The sequence below is a fragment of the Lissotriton vulgaris genome, chromosome 4_1 (assembly GCF_964263255.1).
Source record: "Lissotriton vulgaris chromosome 4_1, aLisVul1.2, whole genome shotgun sequence".
Taxonomy (NCBI): domain Eukaryota; kingdom Metazoa; phylum Chordata; class Amphibia; order Caudata; family Salamandridae; genus Lissotriton; species Lissotriton vulgaris.
This window is the reverse complement of record NC_141691.1, coordinates 1,803,283,623-1,803,299,517: the sequence shown is the minus strand read 5'-3', so window position 1 is coordinate 1,803,299,517 and position 15,895 is coordinate 1,803,283,623.

The following is a 15,895-nucleotide window of genomic DNA, read 5'->3' as shown; positions in this document are numbered from 1 at the left end:
TCTGCTTTTCAGCTCAAACCCTGGATAACCAGAGTGACTGCAAGGGCTAGTTGGCTTGCCTCTTGTTCTTAGTGACCGGTACAGAAAAGGTTCCAATGATCTTTAACCTGCACCTGGACCCAGCCTGAGCGAGTCCTGACCCTCCAAGTGGTACCCACCCAGTCCTAGTCACTTGGAAGTGGGGCTGAAGGTGTTCAAACAGCCAACAAGCTAAACTAAACACATTTTTAGCCAAACCTTCTCTGAGAACCCATAGGAGAATGGGGCACACCTGCTTGCGGATCTGCCCAAGGTGCATCGCCAGTTGGCCAGACCTCTCAATAGCTCCCGCTACATTCTTGTCTGCAAAAGCAAATCCTGTTCAATGGCTAATAGCAGAAGGGGTATCTAGTTTTGCTTCTTGTTGGCTACAGCCTGAAACCACTTCCCAATGAAGGTCTGCAACTTCCAAAAAAGGGATTAAGGGCCTGATTTAGATTTTGGCAGATGGGTTACTCCATCAAAACGTGGCGGATATCCCATCCGCCGAAATATAAATCCCACAGGATATAATGGGATTTTTATTTAGGCATATGGGATATTCGTCACCATTATTGTTTTGTGTTTGAATCTGTTTTTATTGATTTTCAGTTAACAGCATAGACATACATAGTCTAAACTGCATTCACTAACAATCATTATTGGTTAGTTGCTTAGTAGACCATATATATTAGTACAGATGCAGCCACAACATATCTGCATCTCTTTCAACGACAATCAGGTGCTTATACTAAACGTATATGCGCCTCGCATGTTGACCTCTGGTGTTATCTGCAGTCACTTAGTATCCAAGTGCACCCTATTTGTTATTCTAGTAAGTGCTAACTGTGTGGTAGTTTGCTAACATGGGAGGCGAGTAATAATGAAACGGGACAAAGTAAAAACATAACAGGTAGTTGTACGTCTAACTGGAGCACTTCCTGGTCCCTCATGTGAATGTATCTCCTGTGCTTTCGTTCGTCAGATTAATTTGATGCATGCCCGGAAACCCGCGTCATGCGATGTGCAAACGCAAACACCAGAAATGGACCCTCGACTACATCTGTATTATGGCCTATATTCCTCCCCTAGTGCACACTCAGGGGTGTTATTGTCTTTTGGGGTCGGCGTGCCTACCTCGGTATTATGAGTGTTTTGTAACTCCCTCGGTATTGCATCCCAGTTTGTAGCAATTGGAGTCTTATGAATGCCCGTTGTAGCGCAATGCTCTCTGCACTAGACCACGTCAGCTGGGAGCACCCCAAAGCCAACATATGAGGGGGCTCAGGGGCCTTCCATTTCCTAGTGATCAGACTCTTAGCTGCTGCTAGTCCTAGATCTAGGACGTGAGAGGTCACCTTGTGTTTTTACTTCTATGGTAGTGATGTAGGATATAAGTCTCCCTCTCAAAGGGAATGGTGCATTCTGTGCAGCGGGAGACGGCGTCTCCTACTGCACTTCAGTATCCCTGAAGACACAGGCATTCTCTTAACATGTGCAACAAGTCTGCATCTATAAGGTGGCAGCCAGAGGAGGAAGCATCAACGTGATCGAAATATCTGTTAATTTTAGCTAGGGGGAGATATGCTCTCTGCGGGATGTAGTATTGTATCTGGCAGAAGCACATATTCTTAGGGATATGTGAAGGGCCTGCCAATATAGAAGCTCATTCGCGGTCCATGAGTGGGTGGTTCAGGTCCCCCTCCCAGTCTACGTCTCAATGGTGTTAGTGTGATTGCGGCTTGCTGTCTGAGGGAAGTGGCAAACCACTGCATGAGATGTCCACCTCGCCCCATCACATGCAAGTACTGGAATGTGCGATGCGTTGGGGGATTGCTGGTCATGTCTCTCCATTTAGTGGCTAGGGCTTCCAAGAGCAAACAATGCAGCAGGAATTGGCTTGGCTGTAACCCATCTTCCTCGACTAGTGTGGCATAAGGTATTAGGGCACCCTCCTGGTACAAGTTCCCCATGTCCTGAATCCCTGCCTCCCGCCACCCACGCAGTTCAACCACCATGGTTATGATGCATCCCATAGGTGTGCCGTTTAGTGGCGAAGCAGGTACGTAGGGTTTTACGCTCGGGATGATATAAAAGCACCTGTGATAACATCTATATGCCACATTGAGCAGCAGACGCTCTGATGGTTTTGACTTTGCACAAGGGTAAAACAAGTCAATCAGGGTAGCTAGGGACGAGGGTGGTTGCTGTGTGGCATAGCTGGCAATCATCCAGCCATCTAGCCACTCATTATGGCAGTGCCGCAAGATAGCACTGTTCCATGTTTGGTGCCGCTAGGCCTCCTTGGTCTGTAGGCAGGTAAAGTTTATTGATAGCTACCCACTGGAAAGAGTGACCCCAGATGAAACCTCTGATTGTCTTCTTGAGAGCAAGAAAAAAGGGCTATGGATGTATAAGGGTACATTTGCAAAATAGTATAGGAGCCATGGTAGGATCACCATTTTAGTGAGAGCCATCCGGCCTGTCACTGACAGCAGGAGCGTACCCCAGAACGACATTTGGGAGTGGACAGCTGTCAACCATCTGCACAGGTTGCCATCCAGTAAGTCTGCTTTCTGTTGGTATATCCATATGCTGAGGTTGCAGTGGGTATCGGCCTTCCACTGTATGCGCAGCCCATTAAGTATACACATTGGGTTCAGACATGTGCTGTTGAAAGGATATAAGCATGACTTTTCTGCAATAATTCTCAGTTCCGACAAGATAGAAAGGTCTCCTAGGACGCTAGTAGTGGGGGGATCAATCAGATATCTCTGATATACACCAGGATAAAGTCAGCGTACAGTGAGATAATGTGTGTGCCATCCCCGGGTGGGATACCCCAGTCTGCTCCAGCTCGTATGGCCCTTGCCAAGGGTTCTATGGCTAAGGAGAAGAGGAGAAGAGACAACGGGCATCCTTGCCTAGTTCCCCTTCCCACCAAGATTGGCTCAGATACATATGGGCCTGTTCTCACCTGTACCATTGGCTCCCTATACAGCAGCTTAACCATGCAGGTGAACATTTCGCCAAGATGATATCGGGCTAGTGTGGTAAAGTGGAATTCCCATTCCAGGGAGTCAAAGGCCCTCTCCAGGTCTAATATGAAGCATCTGAGTGTGGCCAATGACACACTGAGTATGCAGCTACTCTAAAAAAACGCCTCAGCTTTAAGGCAGTGCTACGAGAGGGCACAAACTCATTTTGATCTGCATGGACTAGGGTTGGGACTATTGACACCTGCCGGTCCACTAGAACTTTTGTTAGTACCTTTATAATCCACGTTCAGGAGGGCCAGTGGTCTCTAAGAGCCTAGGTCTGTGGGGTCTCTTGTCAGGTTTTAGCAATGACATTAAGCTCACTTTAAAAATCCATGAGGAGAGTTCTGACTCTTCTGGTGCCACGGTACAAAGGGTGTGTAGGTGCGGGACCAGGGTTGCAGCATATGACTTATAATATTCAGCCGGTAACCTATCTGCCCCAGGGGTTTTACCTTTCGTCAGTGCCGTAATAGAGTAGTGAATTTCGCCAAGAGCAATTGGGGTGTCTAGTTTTGCGCACTGTTCAGAGGTTATCCTAGGCAGGCTCACTGAATCTAGGAAGGCGTCCAATCGCTCTCTGTTACAGTGCACCAAGGATTAGTAGAGCACTGCATAGTGTTGCGTCATTGCTGCATGTATATCATGTTGCATATATAGCATGTGCTCCATGTCGTCATGCAGATTGTACATAGGTTAGCGAGCTTGTTACTGGTGCAACAGCAGTGCCAGCATCTGACCTGCTCTATCTGATGGTGCATGTGTGCATGCAGATTGCGCCACGTAGTTGTGCACCTGACACTCTCCAATAATTCTATATGCTTGCTGCGTGATTTGTCCCGTCATCTCCTGTCCCCATTTTTGCAGCTGCAATGGTTTCATATCGCAGGAGCTTGTGTTCTATTCTGCTGATTGATTTGCTCAGTTGTTTACAAATGTTCCAGGTGAGTCCTAAACTATGCCTCCTAATAGTTACTTTGAACGCATCCCATTCTAGGAGCGTGTCACCTGTGGATACATCATTCATCTCAAAGTATTCCGCTGTTGCAACCCCCAAGGATTTATTGAACGCTTGCTCCTCCAGCATCATAGACTGGACACACCAAGTGGGGTCAGGTGGTGGGCCCACCTCCCACTTGAGTTGGAAGAGCTGGGGGTTGTGATCAGAGTGCGCGTGCCCCAGGTATTCATTCTCTCCAACAAGGGGCAGCAAGGTGGGCTACCCCACTATGCGATCCAACCTTACATGCAGGCAGTGCATGGGGGAATAGAATGAGTATATGCACGTTTCTGGGTTTCAAATATGCAACATGTCAGCCAGGGAGCAGTCGGTTCAGGTAGACAGTCAGCGCTTGTGCATTCAAGGCAGCTGAGGTGCACGTCAGGGTTAGAAATGATTGATCTAGCTCCACATCCAATACCTAGTTGAAGTTGCCACCAATCAAACAGGGAATTCCACTCCAACAGCCCAAGACCTAAATCAATTTACGAAGGAATGAGTTTTGCTCTATAGTGGGGGCATAAACAGATCCAATGAGGACACTTTGGCTATTAAGCCTGCCTTTTGTAATCATGTATCTGCCTTCTACGTCGGCCTCTGCCTCCTCCACCACATAAGGAACCCCTGCTCTTAACCATACCAAGGCCTCTCTAGCTTGGGAGGAGTAGTTAGTGCTATATACCTTTCCTCGCCAGCACATGCAAAGGCAATCCACCTCTACCTGAGCCAGATGAGTTTCTTGTAGGAGGGCTATGCTTGTAGATCTACAATGTATGTATGAATATATGGAGTATCTACAGCTGGCGTATGTATACCTCTCAAGTTCCATGTGATGATATTTGCATGTGTCATGCTGGGGGCGTGTTGCTTCTACCGCAGTAGAGAAGTTTGAATGTGCTGTAGGAGACCAGGCGGTCAGTCGGTGCTCCTTGGGATTTCAAAGAAAAACTGGGGTTTGAAGTGCAACTTGCACAACCTCATGAGGGGGAACTCGCAACAGAAGTTTGCCCAAACAATATTGCCCAACCATGGCAACTACTTTGCGGGCTGGTGTCTGGCTATAGGGTTCGCACGCTATGTACTGTTGATGTCAGTCCACCCCCAGAGTGCTCTACTGAACTGCCAAGTGTTTCCCATAGGGTCTAGTACTAGTGTATGTGCCATTATGCAGGGAGGAGTGTTGTGTTCTACATATACCTTGCCCGTCTATCTGTGGCATGTATCATGTGGGTAGCCTAACCTAGGATCACTCCGTTGTTACAATTGTGAATTGTGTGATACAGTACAGCTTGTTGTTTCCTTTTGTCCACTCAGATTATATTGTCCGATGTTTGCGGCATGACAACTGGCAAGTGCAGCGAGTCCAGGTCTCCAGACCATATGGGAGTGACTCATCTTCCCTTTGTGATCTGGCAGATTCTGCCTCTTAGTCTGAATCCTGTATCATGGCTCAAATTGCTGCCGCTACATTAAGGGCTTCCTGTCCCTCCAATAATATTTGGTCCAGGTCAGGCACCACTGATGGTAGGGCAGGGCAGCGGAGACCCTTACCACTGCACCTGCCCCTGCTCCGGCCACTTCTGTCTCACCTTGATGCCGTTGGTTCATTTAAATGGTTTAAGTCCCGTCCCTAGCCCAGCTCCTTCTAACCAGTACCAGGCTTCCGATAGCGTATCATAGAAGCAAGTGGCACCTTTCGCTATCACCCAAAATCTATATGGAATAGCGTATGTCTAATTAGCCGGAGTTGGCATTTCATAGCACTGAAGGAGCACCGGTGTTTCTGCATCTGCGCTGTATAGCCGAGGAACAACATAATCCTGGCATTTTGGATCCTAATGTAATTTAACTTGAGTGTTTCTCTCAGGACAGTATCTCTGTCTCTGTAATTCAGCATTCTGAATAAAAGTGGTTGCCGGTTGGCCCCCGGCGGTGGTCTGCAGGCAGGTACCTAAGCATAGGCGAATTTTGCGAATCTCGCGTTCGCGAATTTTGCGGATTTGCGAACTCGCGTGGGTTTCTGCCAGTTCGCGAGGGTTTTTGTACAATTTCGCAAACGCGAAATTACCTGTCGGGTCGCAAGTTTTGCGAACTTGTTGTTTCTACGTGTCCAGCCTGTTTGGGACACTCTTCTTCATCACTGCCACCCTCTGTCACCACTGCCACTCTCTGGTTCACTCATGCCACCCTCTGTCTCACCCGTGCCACCCTCTGTTTCATCACAGCACCCTCTGGTTGTCCAGTGTACATTATTGTGGCAAAGCAAAGCACACCTTCCCTGCCTCAAGTGACTTGAATTAATTTGGGGCTGATTAATGTGTCACAGAATATTTTTTTAGCTGGCACCTGCTTCCTTAGTGCTTCCTGATTAGTGATCTTTTGCACTTGCTAAGTGCGTTCATTGTTGCAAAATTAGTTACAACACCTGCCCTGCCCCAACTGACAATAATGAATTAGGGGCTGATTAATGTGTCACTGGATTTGAACTTCCAGCCTGGCTCCTGCTTGTCTCCCTTAGCTGTAATTCAGGACCTTTGTGGCATATGTGTAACTATTCTGAGGGTCAGAGCAGGGTCACATAATAGTTGCAAGTTGGCAACTGAACTCTGGAGGGGCCCCTCAGGAAGCACTACAGGAAATGGCTACTAATGATGAGCTTGAACTTTTGAACCTGGTAAGTAGTTTCAGTTTTGCTAAGATCGTATTTCTGCAATTTAGCGCTTATTCGCGGGGCGCGAAGTTGAACTGGGAAGCCGCGAACTCACGCGAACAGTGCGAGCAAGCCATAAAATCCGCTGCTCGCGGATTTTGCGGGAAATTCGCGAATCTCGCGGATTGCGAATTTACCGAAAATCCACAAATCCGCGAGCGGAACGGATTTTCCGCCCATACTTACAGGTACCCTGTATGCTCGCAGCACCACAAACCAGGATGATAATGCGCCATCGGGTAGGAGTTCTTACAACCAGCGCTCGACATAGGCCACCACGTCAAGTCCCTACTCACCTCCTGGGAGGCCACCACCCTCACATTGTTACGGCGTGAGTGCCCTTTCGCATCCTCCAGCTAGTCTTCCAAGGTGTTAACCCGGTGAAATAGGTCCTGCAATGCCGCCGCATGAGTGTGGGTTGTTGGTTGTAGATTTGTTAGTGCAAGTTCATTAGCATGAACTTTTTCAGCTAGTTTACGGTTGTTGGGCCTCAGGAGAGTAAAGTTAAATGTGATTTTGTCGATTTCGGACTCCAAGTATGTGCACATGTGGTCTAGTTCTGTTCCTATTTTATCAACTGCTGCTACGACCATTTCAAACTTGGTGACCAGCGCCCAATGTGTTGGGCTCTCTGCATGTGATGCCTTGCCCACATCTGAGTGCATTGCTGACTGTGAAATGTTTAATCATAAATAACCCATGAGAAGTTTTTGTGCCAAAGGCATCTAGAGGCCATTACAGGTGTGGCACCAGCTAGCACCAACTATCCTGTCCCCGACCGTGTGGGATCGTTTCCAGTAGCTAACTGGAGTCCCTCCCATTGGAAACTTGGGTTAATGACCGCTTGTGTGTCTATGAATTGGCAATAGGTGATTTTTCCCTGGCCCTAGTTCCCTGTAGCATGTCCTCCGCCACGTCATCAGCTGCAGTGAGTCACCAGCTAGGCTTGACTAATGTGGATCGGGTAGTTTTATGGTTTGGGTGCGACTAGTCCTGCATCCTGGTTTATCATGTGTGGTATCTGCAACAAGTAGTGCCGCACTAGCCCTCCCCTGCTTTGGTTGTCTCAGCGCGCGATGGGACTATGGGCACGTGTGGCAGCCTGCATGCTTGGGTCTCTCCATTTTCCTGGAGCCAGGAGAGGCCCTGAAATGTTGTCAGTACATCTCTGTTGTGAGCGCACCACCATTGAGAGGCCTAGGCATGAGTAGACCTCCGAACCCTACCCAGCTCTCTGCCTCTGCTCACCGGGAGGCTCCTCACCAGTTGTAGTGTAGTTCTTATATTCCCAATAGGCTCTGCGCATTGGAATAACATAAACGATAGTTTAGACGTAGGACTGAGGTCGACTAGGTCTCTATCGAATATGTTAGACTTAATTTTGTGTGCCAGCTAGCTCAGAGGTCACTAGAAACTTTCTCGAGTAAACAAGGTGTTTAGCTTTCCATAATAGACAAGAAGGGATTAGCTTCTGACAACCATATCACATGACAACTTTGTTTCCCCTGCAATAAGGAATATATCTCTGGAGTCGCGGAAACAATAGATAGCTATTTTACTCCGTCAATCGTGCATGCTTCGTTTCACCAGAAATGCAGAGAAATAGAGAGACTGGCGTTTTTAATAAAAGGGTTATTTATTGAGTAGTCTTCTTTCTCATGCAAGAGAAATGAATTGCCACAATTGCAATACTTGTCATGAAGTAAAGTGCGTACAGTAAAAGAAGTATTACGAAATAATACTGTAAAAGCATTTATATGGTTTCTAAGCCATAAGATACTTAAAATGGATAAAATACATACAATGATAAAATAATGACTAAACATACTCAACTGGTGTTTCTAAGATACGCCTACTCCAGTGTACCTAACCTAAGCCTAGTACAGGGAAGGAGTAAATGAGTTACAGTTTTTGCCAAGAATCTGAATCAAGAATTCTCTATGGGTCTAATCAGCTCCGTACCTTAGGTATATAATGAAGGAGGTCTTGTATCTCTCCCTCAGGACTTGATCTCCCAGAAACCGGTGAGGGTATCAGGGAAACACCGGAGCTAGATTTCTCAGCAAGAGAAAAGACAGCATCTCTCTCAGTGCGTCAGCAGGGAGGGTCGGCTTCATTCGGCACTCGCATCAGCAGGGCGTTGGGTAAGTAGATAGCCAATTCTGCTCCAAACCACTGTGTGTTGCTTAAGGCAGATGTTTGTATATTTATACCTGGAAGGTGCCTAGTTTGACATAAGGTTGGACATAAGGCGTCACTAAGAACTGGCAGTTCTTTCAGGACTCTCAGGAGTTCTAGGGCAAATCAAAACAGAAGCAGGGGGAATTCCTGGGCTGCTGGAGGCTTGGTTTGTTTAAGAACGCGTTGTACTTTCTAGGAGTCTATGGGAGTATACTTGCCGTATTTGGACTGCATTGGCTATGACTTAATATGGATATGATTCTTATGCCTCTATAAGGATATGATTTGTTATAACCACATAAGGGCATAAATCGGGAATATTTAATTAGGGTCCTAGATACATTGACAACACCCAATCCACGTATAATGTCCATCATTACTAAATACTAAGCAATACTAAACATATAGCGATTCATGTGTTTTCCAGCCCACCCCAAAATGCATAGTTTGCATTTGAAATGGTGTATACATGAAAAATGAGTATAATACTGTACGTTTTCAAGCAGTGGTATCATTCAAATAATGCATATTTTGTTCATTTAGAATGTTGACTGAATGAATCACGAAAATTACATTTATGAAATGGCTCTTAATACAGAAGAGAAGGTCGAGACCATTTCATCACATATTTATACTATACTGTACATGTGCTAGAGGCTAAATCAAAATATTGTCTCTAGGTATTTTAAAAATAGAAATCTTGTTCTCTAAGAATGGTTCTACTGTAAGCAGAGTATCATGTGCCAAAAAAAGTAAACATTTTGGGAACTGGGGAAAAATAATTTCGCTTTCGGGATGAAAAATAGTCCCAATGTTTTTTAGAAGTTCTGTTTATCAAAACTGAAGGCCGAATTCAAAGTTCAGGGAACGCTGTGTGCTCGCTATTTTAAATATTATCCCCGTTGTTAGGAGAGAACATTACCTCAGATAGGCCGGCAAAAAATTTGTCTACAACAGTAGGTGAAAGTTGGGCCAGATTTGAAAAGGTGGAAATAGTGCATATGTGCGATGCATTGCCATCATCAGTGTTTAGATCAGCAATGGTCACGGAAGGTTGTACCTGTGTGCCGCTTTCATCTCGTACCTCACCACTACCTAATCGCAATGGTGAGGTCTCAACAAACATGCATTCTTCTCCGCAAAGCACGCATCGTAGAACAGGTAGGATGCAATCTTGCCAGATTGGTCTGAATGAAAGAAACCAGGTAGTATTCAGATCTCTTAGCCGAGCCAAGCCGAGGACTTTAGTGACCCACTCTCGATATTGCATTGCTAGGATTGTGTCTTCCATTGTAGCCTGAGTTTTGTCTGTGACTTAACTTGCCATATCGGAGCAGAAGGAACAAAAATAAGATTCCTGCTACGAGTCCCAAGATGAGAGGCAGGCCGCCGAACACAGAATGCATGAAATTCGGGAAGATGCCAAGAACTGCTTCAAAGGGTGGTAGCAGTCCCGAAAAAATTGTCTTAAATACATGTGCGATGCCGCTGGTATCAGACATGTTTAAGATTTGACTTAACATTTCTACGAAATATACGGGCAATTTGTTAATAATAATGCATGTATCTCTGCTGCTATCCTTGCAACCTGCAGATCATACATTTCTCTAGACGAGGTTAAAGGCACAGTTGTTTGTAAAAGAATAGACTTCATTCTGCTTAAAGTATCAATTCGAATAGAAGAGATATTCAAAGAAGGCCATATTGCCGCCTCCATGTCTGGTTTGCTGTTTGGATACAATACTTGCATACAACAAGTGACCATAGAAGTAACGCTCACGAGATAGGCTTTTCCTGGCACCATGCCACAACAGCTGTGGTCACTTATTATAACGTAGCTGCCGTTGGAAAGCTGTCTGAAAAAAGGCTCTATCTGTGTAGCAGGGGTGCTGTGCAGGTGACATGAAAGGTTATTTGAAGAACCTTTGCAGGCTCCATGCAAGTTAATTCCTTGACACAGAAGTGTACGGCTTAGTGATTTTTTACAGTTGTTACCACTAAGAAATACTTCTTTCTTGCCCCCACTTCAACATCTATGTGTATAAGGCAAATTCCAGGTTGACTTGATGTATCCTTTACCCAACCTTTCATACAGGCCTGCTGGTATATACTTTTGGCAGTATTGAAACTGAAAAGGTTGTTATCGGGATTGTAATGGTGCCATGTATTATCCATTCAATGACCGGTCGTTCTGACATTGTCAATGGTAATTTTTTCGAGTTTTTCAATGCTCAGCACCGTATAGTCTGCCCCTCTTTGTGCCAAAGAGATTTGTTTATCAGTACGGTTAAAGATTGAAAATAATGACGTGTTAATTAGACGCCATGGCACGTTGCCTGAATGCAAATTTTGTTACGTCTAGCCTAACTGTACAATAGAACGTAATTGGGACTGGCCATGTTGTAACATTAGCATATCCTGTTCTATTATATCAATAGCAGATGATACAATGCTGTCCAGTGAATAAATTCTGGAGGACAGAGTCGTTAACCCATTGTCCACTACAGAAAGTGATTTTTCCAAATTAATACGATCAATTTCTTGTATTTTTTCTGCAGTTTCAATTTGTGTTATTTTCCAAGCTTCATTGTAAGCTGCGTATATACCGGCGTATATGAAACGTTTTTGACGTTGTTTGTGAGGTTCCAGTAAGAAATCTCGCAAGTCAGCACCTTCTTTAAGTAAAGTCAAGTTTTGCTTAATTTTGGGTATTGTGGATCTCTGTAGCCATTCGAGGCATAGTTAACCTACACTGTATGTTGTAACTATCCCTGGATGTTGTCTCTGGGAATATCTTGGGTCTGGCCTATTCTGTTTGAACCCCTGTACTTTGTTCAGGAATCTATCTTGACAGTTATTAGTGTCTGTGGGCCAGATCAACCATTTTCTCCAATCAGGATTTGTTCTGTTATGTTTTAAAATATAGGACACGTCTAACCCCTCATCTGTAGTGTTATTTCTATCAGGCATAGGCTTTGGTATAGACGGGTTGTTTAAATCTTTTATCTTGGCTAGGCCAAGACAGGTTGTTTGTTGAATGGTATCATTCAGGAACATTATTTGTTCTGGGATCATGCAGGCTCTGAATAAGGATTCTAACCCTTGTACCTGCCATTCTTTTTTACCCCAGACACTTTTTGTCTCAATGTTGTTTTTCCAAAATTCAAAACCAAATGTACACATTTTTCCATAAAACTTTTCGAAATATATCAGTTTAGTGTTTGTCAACATTTTTTTCATTCCTGTCTTATTCATAATTTTAAAATAAAACGTTTCTGGATCAGTGATAGTAAACCCTGAAAAGTATGGGAATTTTTCATAAAATGTTTTCAAACTGCCTCTCTAATAAAAGAGAGAGGGACCCTATACCAAAGGGATGGGGTACCAACTGTTGACTATGTCAAAAAAGAGATTCCCTCTGGCCACAATAATCAAAATAGCATAACATCAAACATATAACACATAAAACAAGCAAACATAAAACCAAAGCAGTAGTGATCAAAATTCTGAAACAGCAAATCAATTATCAAGTGCACAAGTTTATTAAAAAATTAAGTTAAAAAACACATTAAAAATATACTAATCACAGTCAAGGGAAAACAGTCAATATAAGGAACAATTACTCTTAACAGTTCATCACACAAGTTCCTAAAGTAAATGGGAAGGAGGAACACAAAAAGGTAATATTCCGCATCAATCAGAACAGTCCTTCATTAATGATTAGCGATCTCTCCCCCAATTCTCAACGCGTTTCGACGAGCCAGATAGATATAGCCGTCTTCTTCAGGAAATTATTAGCTGTCTTCCCCAGAGATACTATAATTTATAAAAGAGAAACATGTCTCATCACCAACTTCAAAGTTTATCAATAAAAATTATACACAAGGGTAAAATCCATATGCTATTCAGATTTTGCGCCACTGCTCAAAACAATACAACAGCTATCAAAGACATTAACATAGAAAACATTACAAAGACATTTAAGAAGTCATGACAAATACAAAAATATTTAAAAAGTCACAGTTATTTCCAGTTCATTAGACTTTGGATAATAACCACACGTAGCCACTACATGGCATATTTTACAATCTGCATTTGTATTTAATAGGTTACAGCACAAGAACATTATTACATTGTGCGTTTATCTCAGTCATCGGTACTTTATATTTCCACATCGGGCTAAAAAAGTTTTTTTCTTCAAGATGGTGATTGTGATTCCAACGTGGTCTAAGTTGTTTATGTCAGAAGGGTTTAATATCCCTTAACAGTCCCTGGCTATACCACAGACATATCCCACTATAAAACGGGTACTAACCTTTTTAGGGAATTTTCTGGTTTCGAAAGGTGCAAATATCGCCTGCTGATTGGCGGCAAAGAAACGTCTATTCTGTGCCGTTGGTACGACCGACTGAAAAAAATGTGTAGAAATATACTTCTTAGTGGCCCTCACTTTATCGGAATTAAATTGTGCGTTTATGTTAAAACAAATAATAAACCAAACCTCTCGCTATCTTAGCCAATCTAAATCTACTATGGCCAAGAGGTAGTGAGGCCAACGGAGATGATTATTGACCCGAACAAGTCTCAATAAGTAAGGGGGTACAGAAAGTGAATACTCACTTAAAATTTATGTAATGTATTCCGCTCAGATGGCGCAAACATTCCTTACAGCTTCAATCAACGGACGGTTGTTCACAATATCCTAAAAATAGGCAAGTGTGTCACTATCCGTGTTGCTTTGAACACAGCATTTAAAAAAGATGAAATAAATATTCACTTACTAATAACATTTGGAAATCATGTATTCACGCGGTGCTGTAAAAAGTCGATAAAAACGTCCCAATTTGGACACACTGGGAAAAGAGTTAAATGGGATATATTAAGTTCCCATATTACATACATCTGGTAAGATAAATTTTAAATTTTAAAACTATACCCGGCTAATACTCACATAGTGTAATTTTTGCCAATTCCAAAATAAAATGGGGCTGTCTAAGTCTTCCCATTCAATGGTGGCCGGTGCTCCTAAAGAAAATACAGAGCGTAGGCACATGTCAGTAGGCACATGTCATTATCGGGCTAACAATTCCCAAACCACTATTCTAAGAGAGATGCCCCCTTTGCGAATAATCACGTACCTCAATAACGGAACAGGTAAGCTTCCCGCGTGACTTCTCCGTGGAATAATATCCGACTGGAGAAAATACGCTGTTTAAATATAGTCTCCCGGCGTCTCAATGCGGAAGTAACAATGCGACCGCCCAAGAGGCATGAACATAGAAAGGAGCCTTGCGTGAGCTGAGAACCTTGCTGTTGGATTACTAGCAACATTACACGAAGGCAGATTAAATAACAAATAGTTGTTCTCGATGGTTTAATTTATTGCGTAAATAATCCTTTCTTGTTTCTTATTATAGTGGTTAGCGCAAGAAAACTCTACAAAGGATCGAGTTTTTCTAGTTAGATCACGCATGCGCATAGATGCGTCTAATAACCAAAGAGGTTCAACAATCACTATTATTGCAAACCTCTCCTTGAAATATCCAGCCCTATTTTAGTTGACGCATTAACCAAGTTACTTACGTACCAAAGTTGGCTCAAGACAGGAAAACCTGCCTCAAAGTGAACTCACCAGCTAATTAAGGGAACTGATAAGAACACGAAAAATGTTGCAGTTATCTCTCTATTAGTTATTTTAAAAAAAATTGCAGAAATACCGTTCCCTCATTTATCAATCAATCTATCATCTATATATATTTTTTTCCTCAGCAGTGCTTATAAGGCCAATCTATAAATCGCTGTAAGGGGTCCCTAGAACTATCTTATAGTTATCAGATTCCTAATTCCAAGCATCAATTAGAAAGTATATAGACAGGGTTCTACCTAAATCCGAATTGATTATATGAGTGCCTGTAATATAATAACTAAGAGACAGTACTGGTTATGATATATCCATCTCATATTCTATCACCCAATCAACCTGTCCCATTCTTCCCGCGAATTTAGTCCATTTCTTACCGTATCAAAGTAGGAAATGTACCATTGTTCTCTCTGTTTGCGTTTGTTTGTCATATTCCCACCTCTCTTGCCTATTTTTACTCTTTCCAAGATAAACCACTTAAAATCACATTCACCATGGTTTCTCTCTAAGAAATGTGAAACAATTGGGGCGGTAATCTTTTTGGTCCTGATAGCAGATCTGTGTTCTTGCAATCTCACCCTTGCTTCTCTGCCTGTTTCGCCAACATAAAAAAGCCCACAAGGACACTTTAGTATGTAAATTATGTTTTTGCTTTTGCAATTATTGTGAGTTTTGCATCGTATGGTTTTCCTATTGCATGTGATTTCAGTGGCCGTCATGCACTGATCACAGATATTGCAGCTCCCACACCTAGAGGTACCAACAACTGTGGTGTTGTCCAGAGTTCTTTGGTTTTCTCTTCCTTCCTCTTTATAGGTATGGACTAAAAGATCTCGCAGATTTTTATTCTTCTTAAAAGCAAACAGCGGTTTTTCCAATGATGTGTCTTCCTCATGGTTAAGAATGTGCCAATGTTTATTGACTACATTTTTAATCTGATTGCTAATGTGGGAGAATTTTGTAGCAAAAACTATTCTATTTGAGGGGCTCTTCTGGATGTCAGCTTTATTGATTAAGGCTTCTCGATCATAAAATCTAGCCCTCTTCAAGGAACTGGACAAAAGTTTTTTTGGATAGCCTCGATCACGAAACTTTTTCTTTAGGGCTGCTGCATGCTTGTAATAATCATTAACATCTGAGCAATTCCTCCTGAGCCGGAGGAATTGACTAAAGGGGATGCTTTCCCTCTGTGATTTAGGGTGGAAGCTGGAGTAGTGGAGGAGCGTGTTTTTCGCCATAGGCTTGGTAAACAGCTCAACCGCCAACACTCCATCCACATTCTTGATGGAGATATCCAAAAAATCAAT